At 38.1% G+C, this 27,945-nt stretch overlaps 1 long non-coding RNA gene across 1 annotated transcript in view; it reads right to left on the bottom strand.

The window, feature by feature from the left end:
- Window positions 1–1,100: 1,100 nt before the first annotated feature.
- The window catches only part of LOC112621395, a 211,717-nt gene continuing 184,872 nt past the window's right edge, over window positions 1,101–27,945 (bottom strand). Inside the window, exon 3 of the long non-coding RNA XR_003118723.1 lies at window positions 1,101–1,370. This is a non-coding gene — a long non-coding RNA (uncharacterized LOC112621395). The remainder of the gene's footprint in view (window positions 1,371–27,945) is intronic.

Below are 27,945 nucleotides of genomic sequence, written 5' to 3'. Positions count from 1 at the left end.
CAGAGGACTTCTCACTGCTGTGTCAGGACACACAATCCATGTGTCGCTTCTCAGGTGAAACTGTAGCCCTCCTGCTGTAAAAGTCACCCGCTCAATGAGGTGTACTTACCCTGTATTAGTAAGAATCTGTAGTTCAAAAAAGCTATATTTGGGGCAAAAATCAACATCTTCAAATTCAAGTAACCTCGCCCCCTCTCTCAGCAAGAAGTTTGTGTGAAGAGACAGCTGGAAATTCTAGCCCTTAAGATGTTAAACAAAAATGGGATAAATTTACTGTGTTTACATGGCATCTTTAGTTTCTAAATGTGTTTATTCTAATATCCCTGGGAGATAAACTGGGGCAAGACTTGGCATCACTACTGACTGAACTGGGTGCAGGGCAGGGTGCTTAGACGTAAAGACAAAGTGGCTTACCTCTACAGCTTCCTGGCCAGAACAATACTGGCTTTGTTATTTACCTTCCTCTCAGAGTCAGAGTCATGCCCTTAGATCACGACAGTAAGCATTTCAGAAGGCTGAATGGTTCTAAATGCTGTAGTTATATAATTTTGAAAATCAGTTATAGCTATGTTTTTGCTCTTCAAATCTCCTTCACTTAAGTAAAGGCCCCACTGGGAAATTTTTGGATTGCCTGTTAAAAAATACTTTGTCCAAGAACAATTTTTCTACCAATAATCATGATATCAAAGAAAAATGTAAACAAGAATATCTTAATTTCTTTCAAAGCATCCAATCTAGTTTTCTCTAAACAACAAAATGGAAAACCTCAGGCTTCAAAAACTTCATGGATTATTCTCAGCTTTTCCACCAACACGCTGGACTCTATTCTCTCTCCTGTCTAATTGGGTCTGATAAACATATTTATGGAGGCAAAGAATGAGCCCATTTGAGTTTCTATCTTTGTCTTCCCACGGGGAGATGCACAAAGATGTTCAGTCCTTTCCTTCTGAAGGCTGGACAGTTCTGTGTAATGCACACACATATTTCTAAGCATTTTGCAGCACAGTGACATTGCTTAATGCAACTCACAGGGGTGTGAAGGGGTCTGAACAAGACCTTTGAGGAGAGTACATGTGATGAAACAACACAGAGAAAAAGTATAGCAGGGACTAACTTATTTACAGTAAAACAGTTCCTATTTCTTTACCTTCGGTCACTCTAATCATGTTGAAGTGAGGTTCAAAGAGAAAGAAATGGAGCCCGGACCACACCATGAGAACCTGGAAGGAAAACTGTAGCCCTGAGCTCATCCCCTACAGAGGGGCCAAGGTAGATGACAAGGATAGCTGACCTCCACCAGAAACTGCCAAAAGCTCCAAGAAGCTCATATCTGGCTCCAGGCCCTTCATTACCAGAGGTTGATTTAGACCCTAGGAAGAAGACACTGTGATAGGACTTATATAATTTATATAATTAATAATTATGTAATAATTATTATAATTTATGTTATATATTACATATATTTATATAAGTATATATAATTATATAATTTATATAATTAATTAGAGCAAATATTAATATAAAAATGAGCTTTTAATATATTGAATACATATCAATATATCATTTTGATATTTTATATATTGATATGAATTATAAATTGCATTATATAATTATATATTATACTTAATTATATAATTTATATAATCATATTAACTATTACCATAAAAATTGTGCTTTTAATATATGAATTACATATTAATATAGCATACTGATATAAAAATTAATCCCTCAATTTAATTCCATTCATTTATCACCCACAAGCATTTACTGAGTACCTGCAAGCCTGGGTTGAGTACCTCCATGCATTTATGGAGGACTCAGTCTTTTCCTGGCACCATTCTTATACTGAGGACACGGAGATGAAAATGCACAGCGCCCCCACCCCCCGTGGCTCAGAGCCCGTTGCACAGACTGAAGCATAAATAAATCATTACAAGGTGAAGGGAGCCACAACAGAGGTGTAGGCAGAACAAGACACAGCACAAACAAGGGCCTAAAATCTCCACCAAGAAGTGATGGGTGAAGTTCTCAAGTATGACAAAGGGTGTGATATTTGACGAGGGTGGGTACTCTGAGTGAGCAGAGATAACGTGGAAAAAGGTATCTGAGTCAACTGCACAACAATTTACGAAGGGCCCTCCAGGAAGTATGCTATGCAAAGTATGGAACAAATGAAGAAAGACAGTGCCTCCAGGGGACTTTCTAGCTCCTGTTTTTAAAAGGATGTATGTTTTTAACTCCTTGAGATTAGCAGAATATGAAATGTACACCAATTACCCATACTTCCGATTGATTGCCTTTAATCCTCCATTCCTCTTATATGTGATTACAAATCCTGCAAAATATTCATGAAATATCCTAAAATGATAAAGCAGTGATGCCAACAGATAGATAGCCTAATGATATGCAGAAGCAGAAGGTAACATAGAATTAGTGAACACAGAAATGGAAAAATCTCAATCTCACTATTAATTGAAAGTATGCATTTAAAAAAACAGTAACTTTTTGTTTATTGTGTTACCACATATTTTGCACAGTGATCATGTCTAATCCTGGGAAGCATCTAGTGAATCTATATATTTACATGTGGCAATTGTACTATATGTCTTTAGACCCTTGACCTCAAAGGAAAGGAGAAAAGGAAACCTCTAGGCATGGAGATGTTCACATCAGTGCTATTTATGAAATTAATAACAAAAATAGAGAAGCAAATGAAACTTCCAAAATTAATAAGAGTGTAAAATCACTGTACATTTCAGATGAGTCATGGTATTATTCTTATTATTCTTAATATTAACATTTATAACAAAGCTCTTGCCACATGGAAATACTTTCAACATAATGATTATTTAAAAGGGTTAGAAAATGGCATGTATACTATGGTTTCAACTGTATAAAATATTTATTTACATAGACGAGAATCAGAAGGAAATATCAAAATAATAATATTACACAAACACTTTTTTGTTATCTTGAATACTCAGCCTTTCTGCTAATAATTTTTAAGCAGTTCTAATAAGACTAGAATTTGGATCATTTAATAAACCCCATAGTAAGGAAACAGTATACATAGCAGTTCTGCAAAAGTCTTAGACACACACGCAGACCTTCATATTAAGGTGAAAAACATACAAGCATATGAAATTGAGAAAAAATTTCTCATATGGGTGGGAGTGAAGATTCATTCCAAATTTTGCCTTGAGTAGATCTGCAAGTTGTCATTACAGTGCCTTGTCTTATTTATCAGTCTGAGCACAATGGCAGAACACGGTCATCTAAATTATCCATTTACCTTGTATATGGAATTAAGAGCTCTGTGTTAGGGAGCTCCAAATGTCAAGAGGCAGAGTCATACCGGGGATTGATTCTGCAGATTAGAACATCTCCACCAAGGCATTTGGCCTGTGAGATGTCTAAGTAGATTAATTGAAGTAGAAATGCATTATTTATTATTTAACACTTAGTGAAAGCAGTCAGCAAGCTAGGTTTAATAATGATTTCTTTTAGACACTCACCGATGCATAAGAATTAGGTAAACATGACCTAATCATTACTTGAGAGGTTTATCAGGTTTCAAAATCAGAACTTTTTTTAAAAAAAGAGGCAATTAGCATTGTGATATTCTTCTTGCCTGTTAGAAAAGATAAGCTTTATGATAACTATGGGATCTCTAAGAATTAGGCTTATTTAGACAAGGAATGAGAGAGGAGTTTACAATGTTGACAGAGGTCCATTCAGTCAGGGCTATGTTTCTGATCCCTGTAGATAAATCTAGAAGACAGGAACACACTAACTGACCTCGACACTCCTAATGGTGACTACTAATTATTTCAGAATTGGAGGAAGACTTGCCTTCCCGTTACAGCTGCCTGGATTGCTGGAGTCTGATTCACACCTATCCATGTAAGGGACAGCTGACCTTCTGCCTGGACAGTGTCTTGTCACTCCTGGATGCCTGGCCCCTTGGTGTGTGCTCCCTCTAATTCATAAGTTGCAGCATATTTCTGGAGTCACTTTACCCAGCATAGACTGATCTGAATCTTCTTCTTTTTCAGTGGAGTCAGGCTTTGACCGGAGAATCCCTAACCCGTGGCTTCTTTCTGGCTTTGGAAGATGGGACAGAAGATGTAGATGGTTAACCATTCCCCAAGGATGGAGGATCTCACTACCCTTCACACCCAAAGATGACCTCATCATTAGCTCATATATGAAGTCTAATACTTCCAGTTGCATAATTTGGGGCAAGATACTTAATCTCTCTAGGGTTCACATTTTTCCTTGTAAATGACACCTACGATAGAGGGATTACTGCTGGGATTAAAGACAGAAAACAGGCCAATGGCATTCTCCAGTGGCTTACAGACAAGCAGTGCCTGATGTATTTTGGGTCCTCCATAGCACTCCTTTTAAAAAAATTAGGTAAGAACACTTAACATGAGATCTGCACACTTAACAGATGTCTAAGTGTGCAATACAGTACTGTTATCTACAGGTACAGTGTTGTACAGCAGATCTATAGAACTTACTCATCTTACCTAACTGCAACTTTATGCCCGTTGAATAGCAACTCATCCATTTCCCCCCACTCCCAACCCCTGGCAACCACCTTTCTACTCTCGCTTCTGTGAGTATGACTGTTTTAGATGCCTCATGCCACATTTGTCCTTCTGTAACCGGCTTATTTCACTAAACACAGTGTCATCCAGGTTCATCCATTCTGCTGCATATTTCATGGTTTCCTTTTTTGTTCAGGCTGAATAATATTCTATTGTATGCATATACCGCATTTTCTTTTACCAATCTTCGTGTGTGTGTGTGTGTGTGTGTGTGTGTGTGTGTGTGTGTGTGAGAGAGAGAGAGAGAGAGAGAAGGAGAGGGAGAGAGAGGGGGGGAGAGAGAGAGAGAGAGAGAGAGAGACAGAGCCTCACTCTGTCACCCAGGCTGGAGTATAGTGGTACGATCTTGACTCACTGAAACCTCTGCCTCCTGGCTTCAAGCAATTCTCCTGCCTCAGCCTCCCGAGTAGCTGGAACTACAAGTGCACACCACCACATCCAGCTAATTTTTGTATTTTTAGTAGAGATGAGGTTTTACCATATTGGCCAGGCTAGTCTCGAACTCCTCACCTCAGGTGATTCACCCACCTTGACCTCCTAAAGTTCCGGAATGACAGGCATGAGCCACCACACCTGGCTTCTTTCCACTCTTTCAGCAATGGACATTTAGGTTATTTCTATACCTTGGCTATTGTGAGTACTGATGCAATGAACATAGGAAAGCAAATATCTCGCTGAGGTCTTGATTTCGATGATTTTGGATAAATACCCAGAAGTGGGATTGCTTCCATTGGTAGTTCTATTTTTAATGTTTTTCATTATCCTCCATAGGTTTCTCTAACACATGCTTCTAACTTCAAATTTCTTTACTCATAGCACAGATTCCAATACCCACCCACTCTCAATGCTACCCATTTCTGTCTTTTTCTGAGAATTTCTAAGTATTTAATGAATAAGTGTTTCTTTTCTTGGCTAATGGATAGAACTGAAATTGCTTTATAACTACCAGCGGTGACTTTGATGGGAAGGATGACAGCTGATGCTAAAAGATTAACACTGACTTCAGAGTGGTAGCAAAAAGAGGAGGATTATTTCAGAAACCACAATTTATAAACAACAGATTTCCTAACAGGCTAGAACAATAAGAAAGTAAAATTGTGGATTCCTATCCTTTCAGTGTTGGTTTGTTTTGTTTGGTTTCATTATAATTATATAACAAATACTAAATTTTCATTTTATATACAGAAATTTGAATACTAAATTTTATTATAATAGAATCTTTAATACAATCAACAAAAATAGTAGAGTGTAACAAATACACTTATCTCAGAAAACACACTGAGGGCAATGTCAGAAAGAATATTTACTTATAAGTGCAATCAGTGGCTTCAATTATAGCTGAGTTCCAAAGACATAAAATGTAAAATGTAACTATATCATATGTGATGGTTTGCTTCCTGTGAACTTCACTCATTAATACCTTAAAGGCCTTCCCGTGATCTTGTTTAATAATACGTTCTTAAAAGGGTGTTATTCTCTGCAACATACATTTTTAATTCTGGATATTTTAAAAAAAAACTCAACATTTTTCTTGGCATTTTTTGCAAATGAATTGGAGTTCATTCAGACATTCAACTCAATAAAAACAAAAACACATATATTTCTGCAGAGCCACAGCTGGAGAGCATGGGCTTGGGAGAGCAGACCCCCGGGTCTGGTCCCAGTTCTCCTGCCCCGCCCCAGCTTACTGTGTCACCTTGGCTGTCCCAAGACGTGCATTCCTCCTTGGAGATGCAGTTCACAGCCAGAGTGATCACTAAGCTTCCTCCCTGCATTAAAATTCTATTATTCTAAGTCTTTCTCACTTCTCTGGAATTTCCTGTGATATGGATGCTTGCAATTATTACACCTCTGACAATTGATGCCAATAAAAAAGCATCTACAACATTGGACAATGAATTTCTTATGTTTTTATTCCATACAAAATCATGTAGTTAGGTTCAGAAATAAAATATTCATCACACATTTTGTGGTAGGCTGGTCTTGCTTCATGGGGTGAAAACATATGTTGCAAGAGGGAGCAGGTTTGCCTAAGGACCCATATGAATGAATTCAAGAAGAACCTAAACTCCCAACAATGCCTATCTCTCAATCAAGAGCTTGCTCTCATTACCAACCACTGTAAATATCAAAAGTTGATCAATGTAGAAGACTTTCATTACACATTGTTCCCACAAACTGCTGTGACTCACATGCTTAGGACCCCAAACACAGTGTTCTCACTTGCATCCGCTGGGTACACATTGGGGAAGTCTCTAGGACCTGGTGGCAAGTAAGACTTTGGGAAGTCTTTTTCCTGGAAGAAAACGATGGCAGGACGGTGGACTGACTGGAGGCAGACAGAACAACCACAAAAGGCCAGAGAGTACTTGTAGCGTTACAGGCTGATCATTTTTAGTCTGTGTTATTACATTTAAGAAAGCTCTAAACATTTTTCCAAAAGACTGAATGTGTTTAAAAGGAGATACTTTTGTTATCCAATTGCTTGTTCTCTGCTCAAAGGACAAACAAATGAAAAAATCAGAAACTCTCCAATAGTGGGAAACAATGCATAAGCAGTCAAACCTCCAGGAAAACTTCCGAAAGTTGAAGCAGGTGTGTGAAAAATCAGCTTCATTAAAGCAATCTATGGGAGCTGCTTGTCTAGTAATAGCTACTGTATTTTGTGGCACACACTTGATTCCTAGGGACTCCTGGAAGTTACACTCAAGAGTGCATTTCATACCAGTCACTCCTCCATATCCAATATCTTATTTTACAGTCTTGCAGGGGGGAAGGGGGAGGGGCAAATGAGAAGGAGAGCAAGGGGGAGTACATCAATGAGAAAGAATGATGCTGAGATAATTACAGTGAGCAACAAAGAATTCATCATAGGGACAGAGGACCAGACCAGTGATCAGCTGCCGTATCTATTGCCTTGTCCTTGTTGTTCTCTTTTAGTAAGACCTGAGTATAGAATAGAGTGACGCAGTAGACCAGGATCTTACATGTCCATTCCTCTTCCTTAGGAGAGTCTTCAGATGATCCTCACACAGTGTGACCTCTCCTTTAGGACAGGGTTAGCTGTTTGACTGGGGTTGCAGTCCCTGGTCATTTGTCATGAGATTCTGGGTCTTCACAAACAGGCACAGAGAACCTGCTGAGTGTTTTTCCTTAGGCCTCAGTCTACAGATGAAAAGCTTCCTCAGTTAAAAGCCCATTCATCACCATTTGGGCACCCAAAGTAGACCCAAGCTATGCCTAACTCCACCCATTCACTGTGTGATTCCATTCCTGGATACAAAGTACATGGTATCAGGAGCAGTTCTTACAGTGGGCCTGATGGTAGGATTGTGTTAAGGCTGGATTATGTCACTGTAGAAGGAATTGAGAGGGTACAAGTTACTGATTAGGAAAGACAGAGTCTTCAAAACTTAATAAGCCATATTTTCAGTAACAAAAAGAGGAAAAAGGATTGGGTTGGATGTTAGTTTTTTCAAAGTTTAACATAGACTATTTTTTTTAAATGTACTAAGCATCTACAATATAATGTAGAAATGGAGACAGTGAAATTATAAGTATTCTTTTTTAAAAAATATTTTTTATTTTATTCAAATATTGTTAAAGACAGGATCTCGCTTTGTCACTGAGGATGGAGTACAGTGGTATAATCATAGCTCACTACAACCTCGAACTTCTGGGCTCAAGAGATCCTCCTGCCTTGGCCTCCCAAGTAGCTGGGATTGCAGTGCTTGCCACCATGGCCTGTTAATTTTTTTTATTTTTTGTAGAAATAGGGTCTCACTATGTTTCCCTGGCTGGTCTTGAACTCCTGGCCTCATGTTCTCCTCCCGCCTCACCTCCCCAAGCACTGGATTACAGATGTAAACCATCACACCTAGTCTATAAGCATTCTTAAAGAACTTCAAAGAAAGAAGCTAACCAAAAAACAGACAGAAATGGGGAAATATTCAGCTGAATACTTAATTATTTTGAATATGCAAAATTTAGCAAGGTCAACCTCTAACAATTATTATGGAACTGGGAAATTATTTTCCATTTACTTAAGAGACACCTCTATTGATTAAACACATATTACATGATAAGACTTTCCTGGGCATTGTACTTGTATAACTTTATTTAATCCCCAAATCCTCTGAGGTAAATCCTATTATCAAAGGTTGCAAGTTTTAGCAAATAAAAATACAAAATGCCCAGTTAAATTTGAATTTCAGATGAATAAATATTTGTAATATAACTATATCCCATGCAATATTTGAGACACAGCTACGCAAAATATTATTTGCCATTTATATGAAATACACATTTAACTGGGCATCCTATGTTTTACCTAGCAATGATATTATTATTATTTCAGTTAAATGATGATTCATCTTCAGGCTACCATCTTGGTCAAACTCTTCTTAGGCGTTACTTGGTGTTAGCCAAAGGGTACAATAACTGGATGAGGCCAAGGTTCAAAGAAGCTTCGAGACATTTTTAAGGTGGCTTGCAGACTTAAAAAATGTGGCACATATTCACCATGGAATACTGTGCAGCCATAAAAAAAGGATGAGTTCATGTCCTTCGTAGGGATATGGATGAAGCTAGAAACCATCATCCTCAGCAAACTAACACAGGAACAGAAAATCAAACACCACATATTCTCACTCATAAGTGGGAGCTGAACAATGAGAACACATGGACACAGGGAGGGGAACATTACACACCTGGGCCTGTCGCTGGGTGAGGGGCTAGGGGAGGGATAACATTAGGAGAAATACCTAATGTAGATGACGGGTTGGTGAGTGCAGCAAACCACTACGGCACGTGTATACCTATGTAATAAACCTACACTTTCTGCACATGTATCCCAGAACTTAAAAGTTTTTTATATATATATATACACACACACACACACATATATATAAAGTTATATATATAAAGTTTTATATACATATAACTTTGTTATATACATTACTTTATTTTATATAATTTATATATAGATATAAATTTTATATATCTAAAATCCTTTCCATTGTCTGTCTTCCCAACTCCCAAAGGTAGGTTGAACTGGGGGCTTAGAGAGGGCTTACACCACTTGCCCAAGACCTGTCCTAAGCTACCTCATGTGTCCTTAAAATGAAATATGACATATTATTCTGAGTTTAATACATCTAAAGTCAGGCCACCTTAACAAAACTTCTGGCTTAAAAATTAACCTGTGAGCACAAAAACCCATGGCAGAGCTGAGACCTGGTTTAAAACGGTGATGCCTGAGGAAAGCTAGGAGCAACTAACATTAAACCCGAGGCCCCCAACCCAACTCTCTCAGGCTTCTCAAGAAAGGTAATTTTTATTTAACTGGTATTTGTATTGCATTTACTGTACTGGGTGTGGCTCCGTATCTTTTATTCTTCTGATCTTCATAAAACCCTACGACGTAGATCCTATTATTATTCCAATGCTACAGAGGAGGAAACTGAGGAATAGACAGGGTTACATAATGTCCCAAGGTCACACAGCTAGAAAATGATAAAGCCAGGTTTCAAACCTGGGCAGGCAGGCTCCAGAATTCATGTTCCGAATCACTAAACAAAGCCAACTCGAATTCCATCTATTGTGAAGTTTTGGAAACAGATCAAGAATTCTCTGCATGTATGAAAAAGCACATGATCTATTCATCATTTCCAAAACTATTTTACAGACATCATCTCCTTTGGATCTTAGAGCAACTGGATAAGGTGTAAATGACAGGTAATATAGTATTATTATTGCTATTTTGCAGACGAGATTGAGAGAGATAAGATTGTGAGTGGTGATGCATGACGGGTTCAACAATAGCAAATTAGTAAACACGGAGTCTTATCTAAACCAGATTCTCTATCCACTCTACCTAGGATCAATATGGTAAAGCAAAAATAGAACCCAGAAAATGCTAAGAATGATTGTCTTGCTCTGATTTAAAAATCTGGATTTTGCAATGCAGGAATGTCTTTAAGTTTGGGATTACAAGAAATCTGAGGCAGGGCTGGGCTTGGTGAAGCAGGATAGAAGGAAATGAACGCCATCACTCTGAATTATTTGCTCAGTAGTCTTGGGGTAGCTTGGTAACGATGCCAGAATGGGAGGGTTAGGAGTCATTATAAAGGAAATCCCTACTTTGGAAAGTGACACCAAGTGCGGTCATCAACAGAGAGCTAACACCTTTTTTCTGCCAACTGGAGGACTTCTACTACCAAAACTCTGATCTATGCTTAAAGTGCTTATCAGTGTGCCAGGCATGGTGGCTCACACCTGTAATCCCAGCACTTTGGGGGGCTGAGGTGGGCGGATCACCTGAGGTCAGTAGTTCAAGACCAGCCTGGCCAACATGGAGAAACCCTGTCTCTACTAAAAATACAAACAAATTAGCTGGGCGTGATGGCAGGTGCCTGTGATCCCAGCTACTCAGAGGCTGAGGCAGGAGAATCACTGGAACCTGGGAGGCGGAGGTTGCAGTGAGCTGAGATCATGCCCTCCAGCCTGGGTGATGAAAGTGAAACTCTGCCTAAAAAATAAATAAATAAATAAACAAATAAATAAATAAATAAATAAATAATAAAAAGTGCTTATCAGTGAAAAAGGTGAAAAGGTGATTATAGTTGAATGAACACAAAAGTTGAAATCTGGGTACCTCACTTCCCAAAAGTTAGTTAGTTTCCTAGGTACAAAGTTTTATTTCTGAGAAATCACTATGGCCTGGTATTAAGGAACAAGATGATGATGGATTTAGATCTAGAGCAAAAATGAGAGAGCTATTAAATAGAAAAAGACACTAGTGTTTATAACGTATATTTTAGAGAAAAAGCTGTAATGTATGACTTTTCCAATGGAAAGCAGAAATCAGCTGTGAAAATAGCTACTGTTGTTGAACTCGAAGTGAGTCACTGTCTGCAGAACTCTTCCGAAACAGAAGAATGTGGGCCGCCAGCGCCCAGTCGCGGCTGTGATCTTGGAGATGTCGGAGCAGGCAACATGCCTGCTAATGAGACCTCAGAAGTGTCTGATCATCTCTTCTAATTGCTCTAAATAATTGGAGAGCCGCATGGCCTGGCCTCTCCTTCCTGAAGACGGTCAGTTCAAATATGCAAATATAAAATTATTTGAATACTGCTCTAATTGGCGTCCAAGCTACCCATTATTTGCTGGAGAACAAAACAATATGACTAAAACCACTGACTATCAAATCCTTCATTTTAAGCTTCACTGAGCTCCCCAAATTACCACAGGCAGTCCTGACAGGGACCACTTTACAAGGGAGTTGATGACCCCTAATTAAGACACAAGGCGCTTCTAGTTATGTTAATATTTGAAATTGAAATTGGTTTGACCTTCGCAATTCCATATAATACCACCAAGTGAAACTCAAATCCAGGCACCTTAAGTTGACAAAATGTCCAATAGCCCATTAAATACATTGCAAATTCAAGTTCCAACCACCCCCCGTATTCCCCCAGTTGATTGCATTACAGAATGACAAATCTAAAGTATCATGCCTGATCACATGGTTTTCTGTAGAAACTTTATCCAACAAAGGATATTGGACAGGCATTACAAATTCTTCTTCCTACCAGGAGTTGGGATCCACCATGCACACATTTGCCCGCTCTGAGCTGGAGTGAGTGGTCTCTCTCAGTCTCTCTCTGAGAGACAGGACTAGCTGGGTTTCCTAGGCCGACTAAGAATCACTAAGCCTAGCTGGGAAGGTGACCGCTTCCACCCTTAAACACCGGGCTTGCAACTTAGCTCACACACGACCAATCAGATAGTAAGGAGAGCTCACTAAAATGCTAATTAGGCAACAACCTAATAATTGGCTAAAGAAATAGCCAATCATCTGTTGCCTGAGAGCACAGCGGGAGGGACAAGGATCAGGATTTAAACCCAGGCATTTGAGCCGGCAACCGGCAACCCCCTCTGGGTCCCCTCCCTTTGTATGGGAGCTCTGTTTTCACTCTATTTCACTCTATTAAATCTTGCAACTGCACTCTTCTGGTCCATGTTTTGTGACCGCTGGAGCTGAGCTTTCGCTCACCATCCGCCACTGCTGTTTGCCACCACAGAAGACCCGCCACTGACTTCCATCCCTCCCGATCCGGCAGGGTGTCCACTGTGCTCCTGATCCAGCAAGGTGCCCACTGCCACTCCCCATCGGGCTTACCATTGTTTTTGCATGGCTAAGTGCCTGGGTTCATCCTAATCGAGCTGAACACTAGTCACTGGGTTCCATGGTTCCCTTCCGTGACCCACGGCTTCTAATAGACTTATAACACTTACCGCATGGCCCAAGATTCCATTCCTTGGAATCTGTGAGGCCAAGGACCCCAGGTCAGAGAACACGAGGCTTGCCACCATCTTGGAAGTGGCCCGCCACCATTTTGGAAGCGGCCTGCCACCATCTTGGGAGCTCTGGGAGCAAGGACCCCCCGGTTACATCTCCACTTGTCTTCTCAGCAATCTCTTCTTTTTTAACGAAAGTCTCATCTTCTCTCCTCTGCCTATTCCAGTCTTCATCTTTCATTGTGTTCCAAGGTACCTTTCCCCTTCACTGACAGCCCTGTTCACAACTTGGAAATTTGGGTTGTTTTTTTTTTAACCTTTCTACAACTATTTCTGCATCTACCTCAGTAATATCCAATCCCATTCTACCATAATTTTCTAGATGAAGTTACAAAACCCTGCCTTCTCTTTTGATTTGTGTTAATTTCATCTCTTCTTCCTATATCCCATTTCCTCATCCTCAGAAACAAAAGTGAAACTCTCAACTTTTCCCAACTGCACTCAAATTTACTCTCTCCACCCTTCCTATCCCAGCTGTATTTCTTGAAAGAGTAGTTGACACCTCCTGCCTTGACTTCCTCATCACGCAAGAGTTCCTTGATGTTTTATAATCTGTTCTCCAGCCCTACACTAGAGATAAGTTTTTGGTAGAAATTAAATGTTAAGGAACTCTTGCTTTGGAGTCAGATCCCAAGCACTGGACCCCCGTTCTCTCAAGGGCTAATGCCTAGCTACACAATTTGTTTTTTCTTTTTTGGAAATAGGATTCTAATCAATTTCAGTGTCTCACAGAGTTATTGTAATTAGTAAGTGACACAGGTGCTTGATACCACACTGGTCCAATTTTAAGTGGTCAGAAGTGCTGAATTTTGTGTGTTTTCCATTGTTATTATGCTGTGAGGCCAAATCCCATGATATTCCTCAATTTTCATCTTCTTTAACTTCTCAGCACCATTTATTTCGAGATTGTTTAAAGTATTTAAATGTTCTCCTTACCCATGACAATTACTCATCTAATTCTGCCCTTATCTCTGATGATTTTTCTCCTGTCTTCAGTGGATCCGATTCCTCCCCCATCAAACTATACACTGTCTTTAGGAGTGTAATCAGCTGATCCTCACCTCCTCCTACACTATTTTCCCTTGTGATCTCCTCATGACCAGAGCTCCTATTATCCCTGTCTTATTTATGGGTAACTCCCAAATGTGGAAGGACAGGCTCAGCCTCTCCCACAAACTATCTGCTAACCAAATCCTGATATGCCATCATCTCACATCAGCAAGTTAAAACTAACAAATAAAAACCAAACATCTTTGCCCTCCCTCCTCCATAAGGCCTATTCCACTCTCCCTTAGTTCTGCAAAAGTCATTGGTAATTCCCAGGCCCCAGGCTGTGAAACTGAGAGCCATCTCTAACTCTTCTTCTCATTTGCTCCCAAACTCAGAGCATTATCTTTATCTCTTAGAGAGATACAGAGAATTATTATGCTGAATCCAAGCAGATGGTTGGAATAAGAAGAAAGGAAATCTTGGAAGAAAGTGTTGTTTTGGACGTTGTAATGGCTGCAAAAGAATTAAGGAAAACAAAAGTTTCCTTTAACACCTACCACATTTCAAAGACTATGTTATGTGTTTCTTTCCCGATATAATAATGAAAAAGTCATTATTTCAAAAAGAAAGGGAAGTGTGCAAAAATGAATTTCTGATGATAAACTGGGAATGTCTTTGATGAGGGAAATCAAGGAGCAATGTCTACAAGGATGAGATGTCCAAGGGTCATCCAGTGGGCTGGGGCTTCTCAAAAACAAGGACAGCAGAAGGGGAGAGGAACCCATAACCAGTAATATTATCTTGTAATGAGATTATTGACAAAGTCTAGAAACATAAACCTTTAAAAAAATCCCCAAGGCCAAGAAGGAAGAGGTGGATTTTAGTGTTTAACTGCACTGAGAAATAGGTCAATGTACGTCACAGACAATGGAAAGGAACTGAAACTACCTGAATTCCTATTTGGAATCATCTTTTCTGTTGACAGTCCTCTTCGACCTAAAAGGATTTAGTGCTATGATAAAGCTGAGGCCTGAGCTAGGTGAGAGTTGACATTGATTATTTAATTAGTGTGTGTCATGGACACCTCATTTAATCTTCACAGCCACTCTCTGAATTAGAAAGTTAAGTTTCCAGATAAAGACTGAGACCCCATAGGCTGGGCGCGGTGGCTCATAGTTGTAATCCCAGCATTTTGGGAGGTCAAGGCAGATAGATCACAAGGTCAGGAGTTCAAGATCAGACTGGCCAACACAGTGAAACTCCATCTCTACTAAAAATACAAAAATTAGCTGGGTGTGGCGGCAGGCACCTGTAATCCCAGCTACTCAAAAGGCTGAGGCAAGAGAATCGTGTGAACCCAGGAGGCGGAGGTTGCAGTGAGCAGAGATCGTGCCATTGCACTCCAGCCTGGGTGACAGAGCTAGACTCTGCCCCCCAAAAATAAAAAAAAAATAGAAATTGAGACTGCATAGATGCTCACGGCACTCAGGTATTTAATGGCTGAGCCAAGATGTTTACACTGCTGACTCAAAAAGCCAATGAGTTAACAATTACATGATGTAACTCCTCACGTCTGTTATCTCTATAAAACTAACTTGGGGACTGGGACACTTTACAGGGGCGATCACTGAATCATTGGCAATCTCTGAGGAGATATGGAGGACAGGAAATTTTCAAAAAGAAGAATAAGGTTATCTTAGTTTTCAAAAAGAAGAAGAAGGTCAATTCTGCAAAATAATAATTTCTAACATGACTCAATAATCAATTGTTATGTAGATGGTTTGTGAGGACTTAAACAGGACATGGTTAATACTAGGAGCAACACAGATTCTTAAAAACAGACTAAGTCAGACTTATTGCATTTCCATTTTTTTCTGCTGTACGCTTACAAACGAGGGAGGGAGTCAGCAGACTGATGCATAAGCACAGAGTTTCACATTGGTGATGAACTTCAGGGCTGGTTGGATGATGTTTAAGTTCACATATAATATCTTCACCAAGATGTCACTTGGCCTTGTCGAATCTCTAGTGTATGGAACCTACTGCCTCACTGCTTTGCATAATAACACATTTCATTTGTGAAGAGTTGAGACTATTTTGCATAGTCTGGATGAGTTAGCAAGTATTTTCCTATATTAAGTTGAAATCTAGTGAAGGTTTCCACCACTTGGTTTTGCTTTGAACATTTGGAGGAAATTCAGCATAGATCTGACTTTCTTGCCCCATGGAGAGTGGTTCATACATGAACACAAATACTAGGCCCCTTTCTCTCACCTCCTCCGTTTCTTTAATCAATCTTCCTTGGAGAGTTCAGTTTCCAATTTGCTACACAGCGTGAGACCACGTAGGGAGATTTTTGATATTTTTAAAGATCTTCAACTACGAAATCATTCCATCAATCAGACAAAACTACAGAAACATTATATCCACTATCCAACTTTATCAGTTTATAACATTCTATCATATTTGCTTCAAATCTCTCTCTATATTCAATGTATAATCATTGCAGACACATTAGACCCCCCCCTTTATCCTTCTCAGATGCCATTTACTTCCCTCCTCCCCACTATGGGTTGAATCGTATCCCCCCCCACAAAATTCACATACAGAAGTCCTACTCCCCAGTAACTCCAAATGTGACCTTCTTTGGCAATAGGGTCATTGCAGATATAGTGAGTTAAGATGAGGTTATAATCGAGTACGAATAGGGATTTCTGGCCTCCAGAACTCTAAGATGATAAATTTCTGTTGTTTAAACCTTCCAGTTTATGGAACTTTGTAAAGGTAACTCTAGCACACTAATTCACTCCCCAGAGGTAATCACTATCATGGATTAAGTATTTATCACTCATAGAGATATGTAGTAATATATTAGTTTGTTCTCATACTGCTATAAAGACATATTGAGACTGGGTAATTTATAAAGGAAAGAGGTTTAATTGACTCACAGATCCACACAGCTAGGGTGGCCTCTTAAAATCATGGAAGAAGGCAAAGCAGGCACCTTCTCCACAAAGCAGCAGGAAGGAGTGAGTGTGAGAACAAGGGAAGCCACACTTTAAAACCCTCAGTTCTTCTGAGAATCCACTCACTATAATGAGAACAGCATGGAGGAACCGCCCCCATGATCCAGTCAACTCCATTTGGTTCCTTCCTTGACATGGGGGGACTATAATTTGAGATGAGATTTGGGTGGGTCATAAACCATATCAAGTAATATGTCTATAAATATGTGAAAGTATTGTTTTCTAGTTTATACATTTTATACAAATGTTGTGGAATTATAAATATCCTTCAACAACTTACATTTTCTTGGTGTTTGAGACTTACCCATTTTGATACAGATACAGTGCACTTTAAATGGGCACAGAAATGCCAAAAGTTAGGATGGCCAGAGCCTCAGGGAAGTTCCCATGGAAGGCTTTTCTTAAAACTCCAGTGTTCCATGAAATTACCAGCAATTGCTGTTCTCATTCATATAAGTTCCATACTGTGTTCTAAGAATAAACCATGATTTATTTGTCAATAGCATAAATACAGGTCGATTTCTGGACTCTCTTATTTTGTTCCATTTGTCTATTTATCTGTCTTATCCCCAAGTCACTCTTTCTTGATTACTACTCTACAGACAGCCTTAAAATATGGTGGTGTATAGCCTCCTCATTCTTTTTCTAAATGGTTGAGTACTCTCGATCCTTTTCATTCCCATATAAATTTTAAAATTCCCTGGAAAATTATATAAAAGAAGCCTAGGAGATTTTAGTGGGGATTGCATTAAATCTATAGATCACTTTGGGTTGAATAGACATCTTAACAATATTGAGTTGTAAATCTCTGAACATAATATATCTCTTCATTTTACTTAGATCTTCCTTAATTTCCCTCACCAGTGTTTTGAATATCCAGTATAGAGATCGTTCATATAATTTTTTATGCTATTGTAAAATGGTACAGTTTAAATTTTCTTGTCCAATTTATGTTGCTACTATATAGAAATACAATGTTTTATATATATATATGTTATAGTTATGCTATATAGTTATGCTTGAAGATATCAGTACCATCCCCTTAGGATCCTTAAGCATAACTATATTTTCAACCTTAAAACTATATATATATGGTTTTATATATACACACATATCTGATTTGTTTATAAATGACATGTATGGTTTTATATATATATGGGTAATGTATGTATAAAATATATATACATATACATATAAAAACATTGTAGGTCGGGCGCGGTGGCTCAAGCCTGTAATCCCAGCACTTTGGGAGGCCGAGACGGGCGGATCATGAGGTCAGGAGATCGAGACCATCCTGGCTAACACGGTGAAACCCCATCTCTACTAAAAAATACAAAAAACTAGCCGGGCAAAGTGGCGGGTGCCTGTAGTCCCAGCTACTCGGGAGGCTGAGGCAGGAGAATGGCGTGAACCCGAGAGGAGGAGCTTGCAGTGAGCTGAGATCCGGCCACTGCACTCCAGCCTGGGTGACAGAGCAAGACTCCGTCTCAAAAAAAATAAAAATAAAAAAAAATAAAAATAAAAATAAAAATAAAAACATTGTATTTCTATATGGTAGCAATAAAAAAGGAAAGTAAAATATATATACATATATATAAATATATATGTATACATATGGACTTTGTATCCTGCAACCTTGTTAAATTCACTCTTTTTTTTCTGAGACGGAGTCTCGCTCTGTCACCCAGGCTGGAGTGCAGTGGTGCAATCTCGGCTCACTGCAAGCTCCGCCTCCTGGGTTCATGCCATTCTCCTGCCTCAGCCTCCCGAGTAGCTACGACTACAGGCGCCCACCACCACGCCCGGATAATTTTTTGTATTTTTAGTAGAGACAGGGTTAAATTCACTTTTTGGTTTTAGTAATCGATCCATGATTCCTTAACATTTTCTAATATACAGTCTGTATGTAAATACAGATAACCTAATGTTTTCTTTTCTAGCTTTAAGGAATAGGCTAGAAACTCTAGTACAATGTTGATTGAAAATTACGAGAATGGATATTATTTCCTTATTTTCAACCTTAAAGGAAAAACATCCATTTTTTCCCCATTAAGTATAATGTGAATTATAGATTTTTGTGCATGCCCTTTAGTCATCTAAGAAAATATCCTTCTATTTCTATCTGTTTTTTCCTTACTTACTGAGATGAAAATGTGATTTCTGTCCCTTATTTTCTAAATTGCATTGATTGATTTTGAATGTTTAGCCAGCATTATATTTTTTGGAAAAACACACACACACACACACACAAATGGCATGATACGTATCATTCTTTTCTATATATTGTGGATTCAATTTGTTAATATTTTTTACAGAAGTTTTTCATCTATATTCATGAAATTTTTTTTGAAATGTCTTTATCAGGGTTGTCCTGGCCTCTTGGGAAGTAATCCATTTCATTTATTTTTAAAAGAATCTGTGTAAGGTTAATATTATTTCCTCCTTAAATATTTGAGAGAGTTTACCATTAAAACTAACTGGAATTGGAGTCTTTTTTTGTGAGATTTTAAATTACAAATTTTATTTCAACATCAGACTATTGATAACTTCCATTTCTTTCTGTGTACATTCTGCAAATATCTGTTTTTTAGAAGAATTTATTTAAACCACCATGGCACATGTATACTTATGTAACAAACCTGCACGTTCTGCACATGTATCCCAGAACTTAAAGTACAAAAAAAGTTTATGGTGTGAATTATTGCTAATTTAAAACCCATGTGACATTTTCTTTAATACAAGTTATTTAAGTTGGAAGATTATTAAATTTTTAGTTTAATACAAAAAAAATTTATTTATTTTAATTGGCCTGATATCTTGGTATAAAAATTGTTCCTAACATTTTTTTTTTCTTTTAAGATTGAAGGACCTTAGTGTTGCTTTTATTATTTTATTCATAATATGGTGATGGTGATTTCTGTTCTTTGTTTTCCTATTACATCTACAAAGAGGATTATCAATTTTATTAATTTTTCAAACAAACAAGTTTAAATTTTATTTATTCTCTCAATCTTGTGTCCATTTCCTCTTTCATTTATATCTGCTGTTTCTTAGTTTCTCTTCTTTACTTAATCTGAGTTCAATTAGCTCTTCTTTTTCTGCTTCTTATGATGAAAGTTTATATCATTTATTTTAAACCATTTCTTTCTTTCCTAATATAAGCATTTAAGGCTACCAATTTCTCTCTAAACAGTACTTTAGATGACTCTCATACACTTTTATCTATTGTGTTTTCAATATCTTTTAGGTCAAAATATTTCCAAATTCCCAAATTTGACCCATGAGTAATTTAATTTTACGTAGCTTAATTTCCAAATATGTGAGGATGTTTTAGACGTCCTGTTAGTGATTTCCAATATAATGCTGATGTGGTCACAGAGCATACTCTATATAATTTCACTTCTTTGAAATCTATTGAAATTTATTTTGTGGCCCAAAATGTGGTCTATCATGGTGAATATTTCATATGTCCTATAAAAGAGTATATTTCTGTGGTTGTTGGCTGGTCATTCTCATAAATATAAACCATAAAGACTTGGTTGATAGTACTGCTCAAATCTTTTACAGATTTATTGATTTTTGTCTAGTTCTATCAATTCCTGAGGGAATGGTATGGAGATATCCAAGTATAACTATAGCCTTGTTTATGTCTCATTTTATGTCTAAAAGTTTGCTTCCTGCATTCAGATTGCTGTTTTTGATGCATACATATTTAGGATTATATCTTCTTGAAAATTTTATCATTAAAAATATTATCTTTATCTCAAGTAATACTTGTCTTTAAGTCTATTTTGTTGATATTCATATAGCCACTTCTGTTTTCTTGTGATTACTATTTGCATGTTTTAGCCTGTCCATACTTTTTGTTTAACCTAGCCATGCCTATATATTTAAAGTGAGTCTCTTGCAAACAATATATAGCTGAGTTTTGCTTTTTTTAATAAAAAGGCTTATAATGTTTGTATTTTAAGTAAATGCCTTCATATTTAATAATATGATTGTATGGCTGAGTCTCCTAACATTCTATTTGTTTTCTTTTGTCTCAGAAGTTCATTGTTTCTTTTTCTCTTTTGCATCTCCTTTTGAATTCAATTTGTATTTTATAATATGCTCTTATCTTCCCTTATGAATTTTTAGAACACCATATATTATTTTTCAGTAGTTGCCCTAAGGATTATGATATTTGTCTTCAGCACAATATAATCTATGTTGAATTAATAATATAACACTTATTATATAAGAAACTAACAAAAGTATAATTTCATTTACCTTCTCCCATCCATTGTGTTACTATTGCCATATATTTTTCTACATATGTTATAAACCATACATTTTTATTATTTTTATTATTCTTGCTTAAAGAGAAATTAATAATTGAGAAAAGAGCATCTTTTATATTTTTCCACATATTTGTAAGGTATGTCACTCTTCACTTCTTCCTGAATATCCAGATTTCCATCTGGTAACATTTGTCTTCCACTTGCATAATTTCCTTTAACATTCTTTGAAGTGTAGGTCTACTACATGTTCTCTAAGTTTTGGTTACCTGAAAAATGTTCTCATCTTGCTTTTATTTTCACAGGCTATATATGCTACATATAGAATTCTATGTTAATCTTGTTGTTTCTTCAGCATTGTAGATATATTATTCCATTGTCTCCTGGTTTATATTGTTTTTGCCAGAAGTCTAAAATAATTCTTATCATTCTTCCTATGTATCTAATTTGTCTTTTTACTCTGGATGCTTTAAATTTTCTGTTTAGTTTTTATCAATTTTATTATAGTGCTCCTAAAAATGACTTTGTTTTGTATTTTCTGTGTCTGGGTTTATTTGAGTTTCTTGAATCTGCAGATTGACATTTTTAGTCAAATTTGGAAATAACTTGATCTTTTATCCTTCCTTTTTTTCTTCTCCAATTTCTCTCCTTATTTTTTAGGATTCCAGTTATAAATACATTAGATCACCTGATATTGTGCCACAGGTCACTGAAGCTCTCATCATATTTTTTTCAGTCTCCTCCTCCTTCTCCTCCATCTCAGTATTTCAGTTTGGGTAGTTTCCATGGACCTCTATGTTAATTCACTCCTTTTTTTTCTTACTGCATTTTCCAATCCACTGGTAAGGCCATCCTGGGAAATTTCTATTTCTGCTATTTTATTTTTAAGTTATTGAAATTTTATCTTGTTCTTTTTGATACTTTTTATCAGCTGGTAGTTCCCATCTGTTCATTCATCATGTTGATATTTTCCTTTAAAATTGGAACTTCAACTTTGGTTCATTAGCACCCCAACATCTCTTAATACTATGTGTCCTCAGGATTCTCCATTCATCTCACAGTACCTAACAACTATGCTCTGCCTGACCTCATGGAGTCTTATCTGCCCATACAGAGCTTAGTATGTCACTCAAAACTCCAGGGAATCCCTATGGTGATATATAGAACTCCTTCTCTGTGAGGTTCCCCTCTCTCTAATGCCTCAACCAACAAACTCAGTTACTAATGCTGCTCCAGCCTCTAGTCTGTTTCCTCTGCCCAGTGTTGGTTCTGCTTCCTTGTGTCACAGGTTGGAAAGTGTACCCAGGCAAAAGACTGAGTTGAATGTGGGGTTGACTTTATGTGTCTCCCTTCTTTTGAGGAGCACAGCCTTGCATTAACTGTAGAATTTAATATCTGAAAATAGTTGCCTCATGTATTTTCCTTACTTTCATTAATTGGCAACTATGTCTAAAACTCATTAATTCATCATGGCTGCAACTGGACATCTCATTTAGCATTTTATTAATAGTAGTGTAGCTAAAAGGGTATCTAAAAATATTCTATTTCATTCAGCTTTTTATTATAGTATGCTTCTTTAATTTGGTATTCCAAAGACAATATGATCCTTAAGTTCTCAAATACCATTGTATAGAACAAATGTTCATGAAACGGTCATAAAAAAAATTAATGAATAAAAGTAAATGTAATTTTGTTTTATTATTTCTAAAAGCTTTTCATCTTTCATTATTTCCCATGTGAATTTGCATTTTTAGGTTTGCTTTCTCCTTAGCTTAATTTGTTTCCATTCTGTTTCTCCTGGTGGAGGCTGGGATAAAGATGTAAGGTCAACACTCACAGAGTTTCCAGTTTAGAGACATAAAGGGGCCAATTAAAACAATAAGAATATAGTCTGTATCAGTTGGACCACTGAATGAGACCTTATCTCTAAATAATAATAATATTTTTAAAGTATTTGTAAGATAATCTTATCACCTAATACAATGAACACTAAACATACAATGAACACTTAACAAATGCATATAAAATTAGTCTTTTGCTCTTATTTTAGTTTTAAAATTCAGTTACTGGAAAAGGCAGAAGCTCACTAAGGAAAATCAGAGCTTTGTTTTCTATTTTGCATGCTACATGGAAATTGTCACAATAAGAAAATATTTATGAGATTAAATTGACTTAAGAGCAAAGATCTATTGTTTTTGAAGTACCCTATCAAATTATTTTCAGAATATAGACTGGAAATATGCTCTGGAAAAACATCCAACTATTTAAACCTACAGTAATTTATGTTGATTTCTGTTGCCAGCTATTGCTGCTCAATGCTCAACATTACATCCTGTGTTGAGGTGAGTAAGGTAATGAAGCATTAAGTCAGGCCTGGACTGAAGAACAGGCCCCATCTTGGCTGCATGCCCATGAACGAACATACGTTAGGGCACAGCCAAACTGGTAGTGTCTGGCATTTCTTCCTGGCGGTCGCCACAGCTGACCTTTTTTTTTTTTTTTTTTTTTTTGTAATACTGTGAATGTGTGCGTGTTCCAATAACTCAGCTTAAGTTATGCGTTGGAGATGCAAGACAGATCTTTGGCTTGTCTCTAGCTGAGCTTTCCCTTCAAAATTTCTGGCATGCTTTAGAATGAAGACTTAGACAAAATTTGAGACATATCTTTTATTAGGATGCAACCATCAGTTGATCAAATATAATAAACTTCCTTCTCCCACAGACAGTAAATGGATCTTCAACTCTCACTAGCACATTTACCAGTCTGATGAGATATGTTTTAAATTTTCCAGGAGAAGGGACCTCTATCTATCAGGCAGCTGTCCTGGGAGTTCTGCCCTGACTCATAAGTACCATGAAACTTACTAAACTCACAGCCTCTCAGAGAGGTTTCCATAAACTGACCTACTTTTTTCAGTCATTTCACAGAAATACTAGTGTTTAGTTGGTGACTTTGTATTGTCATCTAGGTGGACATCTATAAATATACTTTCAACTGTAGGATAAGATCAGGCTCAAGAATAAAGTTGATCAGCTTCCAGCATATTCATAAATGTCTAGACATTCACACTTCTTTGTAAAGAAACCCTTTATATTAAAAAGGTAAGACATAGCAGCCCAATAGGCAGAGGAGAATGATTCTTTTGGGAACCAAAGGATCCAGAAACTTTAATGTCTTCTTTTCTCCTCCACAGATGGCTACAAACACAATTGTAAAGAAAATCGATTTCCAGTGGCATCTGTCTCCTACTTCCAGGCCCTTTCCTCATGAATTGGCTGTTTCCCAACCACCTCTTCCATCTTCCCTTCAGGCAACCTCTGTATTGCCATGCTCCCTTATCGTTATCAAAACCTTATCTTAGAGAAGGTCATTATATCAGTCATTCACACCTTAGTATAAACTAAAGTAGATGTCTTATCTTGATAATTATATTATAAACCACCTTCCTCCACTAGAAGAAATTTCTAATATCAGAGTATAAACAGTTATTTAAGATAAAGGAGGAATTTCTTAGCACCATTGAACCTGAAAACTTACTCTCCTAATATATAAGACCATCTCTGGACTACCCTAACCATTTACTTTTGTGTTCAATCTCTTGGCCAACAATTAGGATAAAATTAATTCTGGGACAACAGTCTTGAGCATGATGAATATGGTATTTGCTACAGGGATTCAGAGGAGGAAGACAGCCCTTCTGGTTAAAAAAATCCTGGAATTCTTTATGGAGGAAGTAAGATTAGTACTGAGCCTTGAAATGCACATGCTAGAATCTTCCTCTGTTTCGGCAGCTGTAAAATGTTTGTGGTGAGATTTGATTAGAACAAGGTGCCTAGAAGAACCTGACCAAGATGCTCTACTGGTTGACTGCCGGAGTTTGGGATTTGTAGGGAAGACAGAATCACAGGTAAGTTTTGGCCTCACTGTGTCATTTTTAGAGGCCACCTTCAAAATATCTAGCTAAGCGCACGTTTTTCTCCTGTTGTCCCATGTGCACCAATCAACATTTCCTTTGGGGTAAATCCCCTTAAGGCTACCTCTGGGAACTGGGAGAGGTTGTGTAGCCCTCTCTCATTGATCCATCTCTAGACTAGATCCCATAGCTGATGGGCAGACAGTAGCTTGAGAGAGGCTAAGAGTTGGGAAAGGTAAATAAATCAACAAAGAGACAGATGATGACAATGTAAAAGCCAGTGCAGACAACATATTCACATCTATTTATCACATTTTTATTGAGTTCCTCTATGGTGCTTGCTGGTGCGATAGTATCTGCTGTGGGTTGAATTGTCATGGGTTCAACAAAATTCATATGTTGAAAGTCTAACCCCCAGTACCTCAGAATGTGACTAATTTAGAAATGGGGCGATTACAGATGTAATTAGTTCAGATGAGGTCTTGCAACAGGCCCCTAATTCAGTATGACTGGTATCCTTATAAAACGGGGAAATTTGAACACAGAAACACACACACTCAGGAAGAATGCCAAGTGAAGATGAAGACAGAGATGGGGTGATGTGTCTAGAATCCAAGAAACACAAAAGATTGCCAGCAGCCCTCAGAAGCTAGGAAAGAGCCTGGAACACATTCTCCCTCACAGCCTTAGAAGGAACCAACCCTCTAATGCTTTAATATCAGACTTCTGATCTCAAGACAATACATTTCCTTTTTTAAGCCACCCAGTTTGTGGTGTGGCAGCCCCAGGAAACTAATCCGGCATCAAATAAAGTCTACTTCCTCTCTTGGGGCCCTTATAGCCTGAAGAGAGCCAGGAGAACTTTGACAGGGGCTGGAGGAGAGCAGGGAGGTAACTCCACCGTGTGGTACGAGCATGCAGGAGTTGGGAGGGGCTATCCTGAGGCCCATTTCTGGAAGGTATGGGGGAAGAGCACTGGATGAAGAGTGAAGAGGGCCAAGCCTAATTCAAGCTTTGCCACTCTCTGGGTGACCTTGGGACGTCACTACTTCTTGCAACTACAGTTTTCTAAATCAGTAGATAAAAGGTTCCTAAACTAGTACATCAAAGGTTAGGATGAACGAGGTCATTTCTAAGTTCCTACAGCTCCACTATTCACCTGGCTCTGTGTCTGTCCCAGAAACATTGCTAAAACTGAGGAGGTTCAAGGTAAGAGTTTCCAAAATAATCTCTGAAGCCTTTTTAAAATTCACCGAGGGCCAGCTCTCAGCATATCTTGGGTATGAACGTTACATTATCCATTGGCTTCATTTTATTCCTGTTTTGTTGTCTCTGGCTGTGCATGGGACTGAAGTTGCTCACTCTGTGAGGCTGGGTCTATGGATGTAAAATTCTCTTTAAACAGCATGCAGCACAGCACGCCATGGAGCCAGATGTCTTGTAAAGGCCTCTCTGTTGATTATTTTCAAGAATGGCTTCAGACTATCATCTGTTTGGTATTTCTTTTTCTTCTTCTTTTTTTTTTTTTTTTTTTTTGAGACACAGTCTCACTCTGTCACCCAGGCTGGAGTGCAGTGGCACAATCTCGGCTCACTGCAACCTCCAACTCCCTGGTTCAAGCGATTCTCCTGCCTCAGTCTCCCAAGTAACTGGGATTACAGGCACGCGCCACCACGCCCAATTAACTTTAGTATTTTTAGTAGAGACGGGGTTTCACCATGTTGGCCAGAATAGTCGCTGTCTCCTGATCTCGTGATCCACCCGCCTCCCAAAGTGCTGGGATTACAGGTGTGAGCCACCGCACCAGGCAACCCTGGTTGGTATTTCTAAGACTTTCGTATTGCTCAAGATCACTCTTGAAAATTACAACTCTCCTTCTAGCCTACCACCCAGCTCTCCTCCCGCAGCACATTACCACCCTCTGGCCCATTATATACTGTATCATCTGTGATATTTACTTTCTGTCTCCCTTGCTGATAATGTCAGCTCCAGAAAGGTAGGACTTTTTAGCTGCTTTGATTGCTGGTGTATCCTCAGTGAGAAATGACTACTATGGTTTGACTGTCCCCTCCAAAACTCCTATTGAAACTTAATTCCCAATGTGGTAGTATTGAGAAGTGGAGCCTTTAAGAAGTGATTGGGTCATGAAGGCTCTGCATTCATGAGTGGATGAATCCACCCATGGATTAATGGAGTGATGGGTTAATGGATTAATGGATTGATGGGTTAATGGATTAATGGCTTATTGTGGCAGTGTAACTGGCAGCTTTCTAAGAAGAGGAAGAGGGACCAAAGCAAGTAGGTGAGCACTCTCAGCTCCCTGGCCATATGAGGCTCTGTGCCACATCAGGACTCTACACAGGGTCCCCACCAGCAAGAAGGCCCTCACCAGATGTGGCCCCTTGACCTTGGATTTCTCAACCTCTATAACTGCAAAACATAAATTCCTTTTCTTTATAAACTAGTTTCAGGTATTCCGTTATAAGCAACAGAAAATGGACTAAGACAATGAAAAAGAGGATCTCTTAAACATACATCTGCAACTGGAAGAAGTCCCAGCCCCCTGGCACCCAGCCTAGGACCTGGCATTTAATAAATGCTCAGTGACTGTTTGTTGAGTGAATACATGATTGCCTGTCACACCACACAGATTTACAGTCTTCACTGATAATTCCATATGTACAGACATGGATTAAATAATTGAGAAAGTGAAAGGACTTAATCAAGTTCATGTTAATTAAAGGTAGCAACTTACATCCTCT

Source organism: Theropithecus gelada, chromosome 3, assembly GCF_003255815.1.
Source record: "Theropithecus gelada isolate Dixy chromosome 3, Tgel_1.0, whole genome shotgun sequence".
Lineage (NCBI taxonomy): Eukaryota > Metazoa > Chordata > Mammalia > Primates > Cercopithecidae > Theropithecus > Theropithecus gelada.
This window is presented reverse-complemented; position numbering and strand designations above follow the sequence as displayed.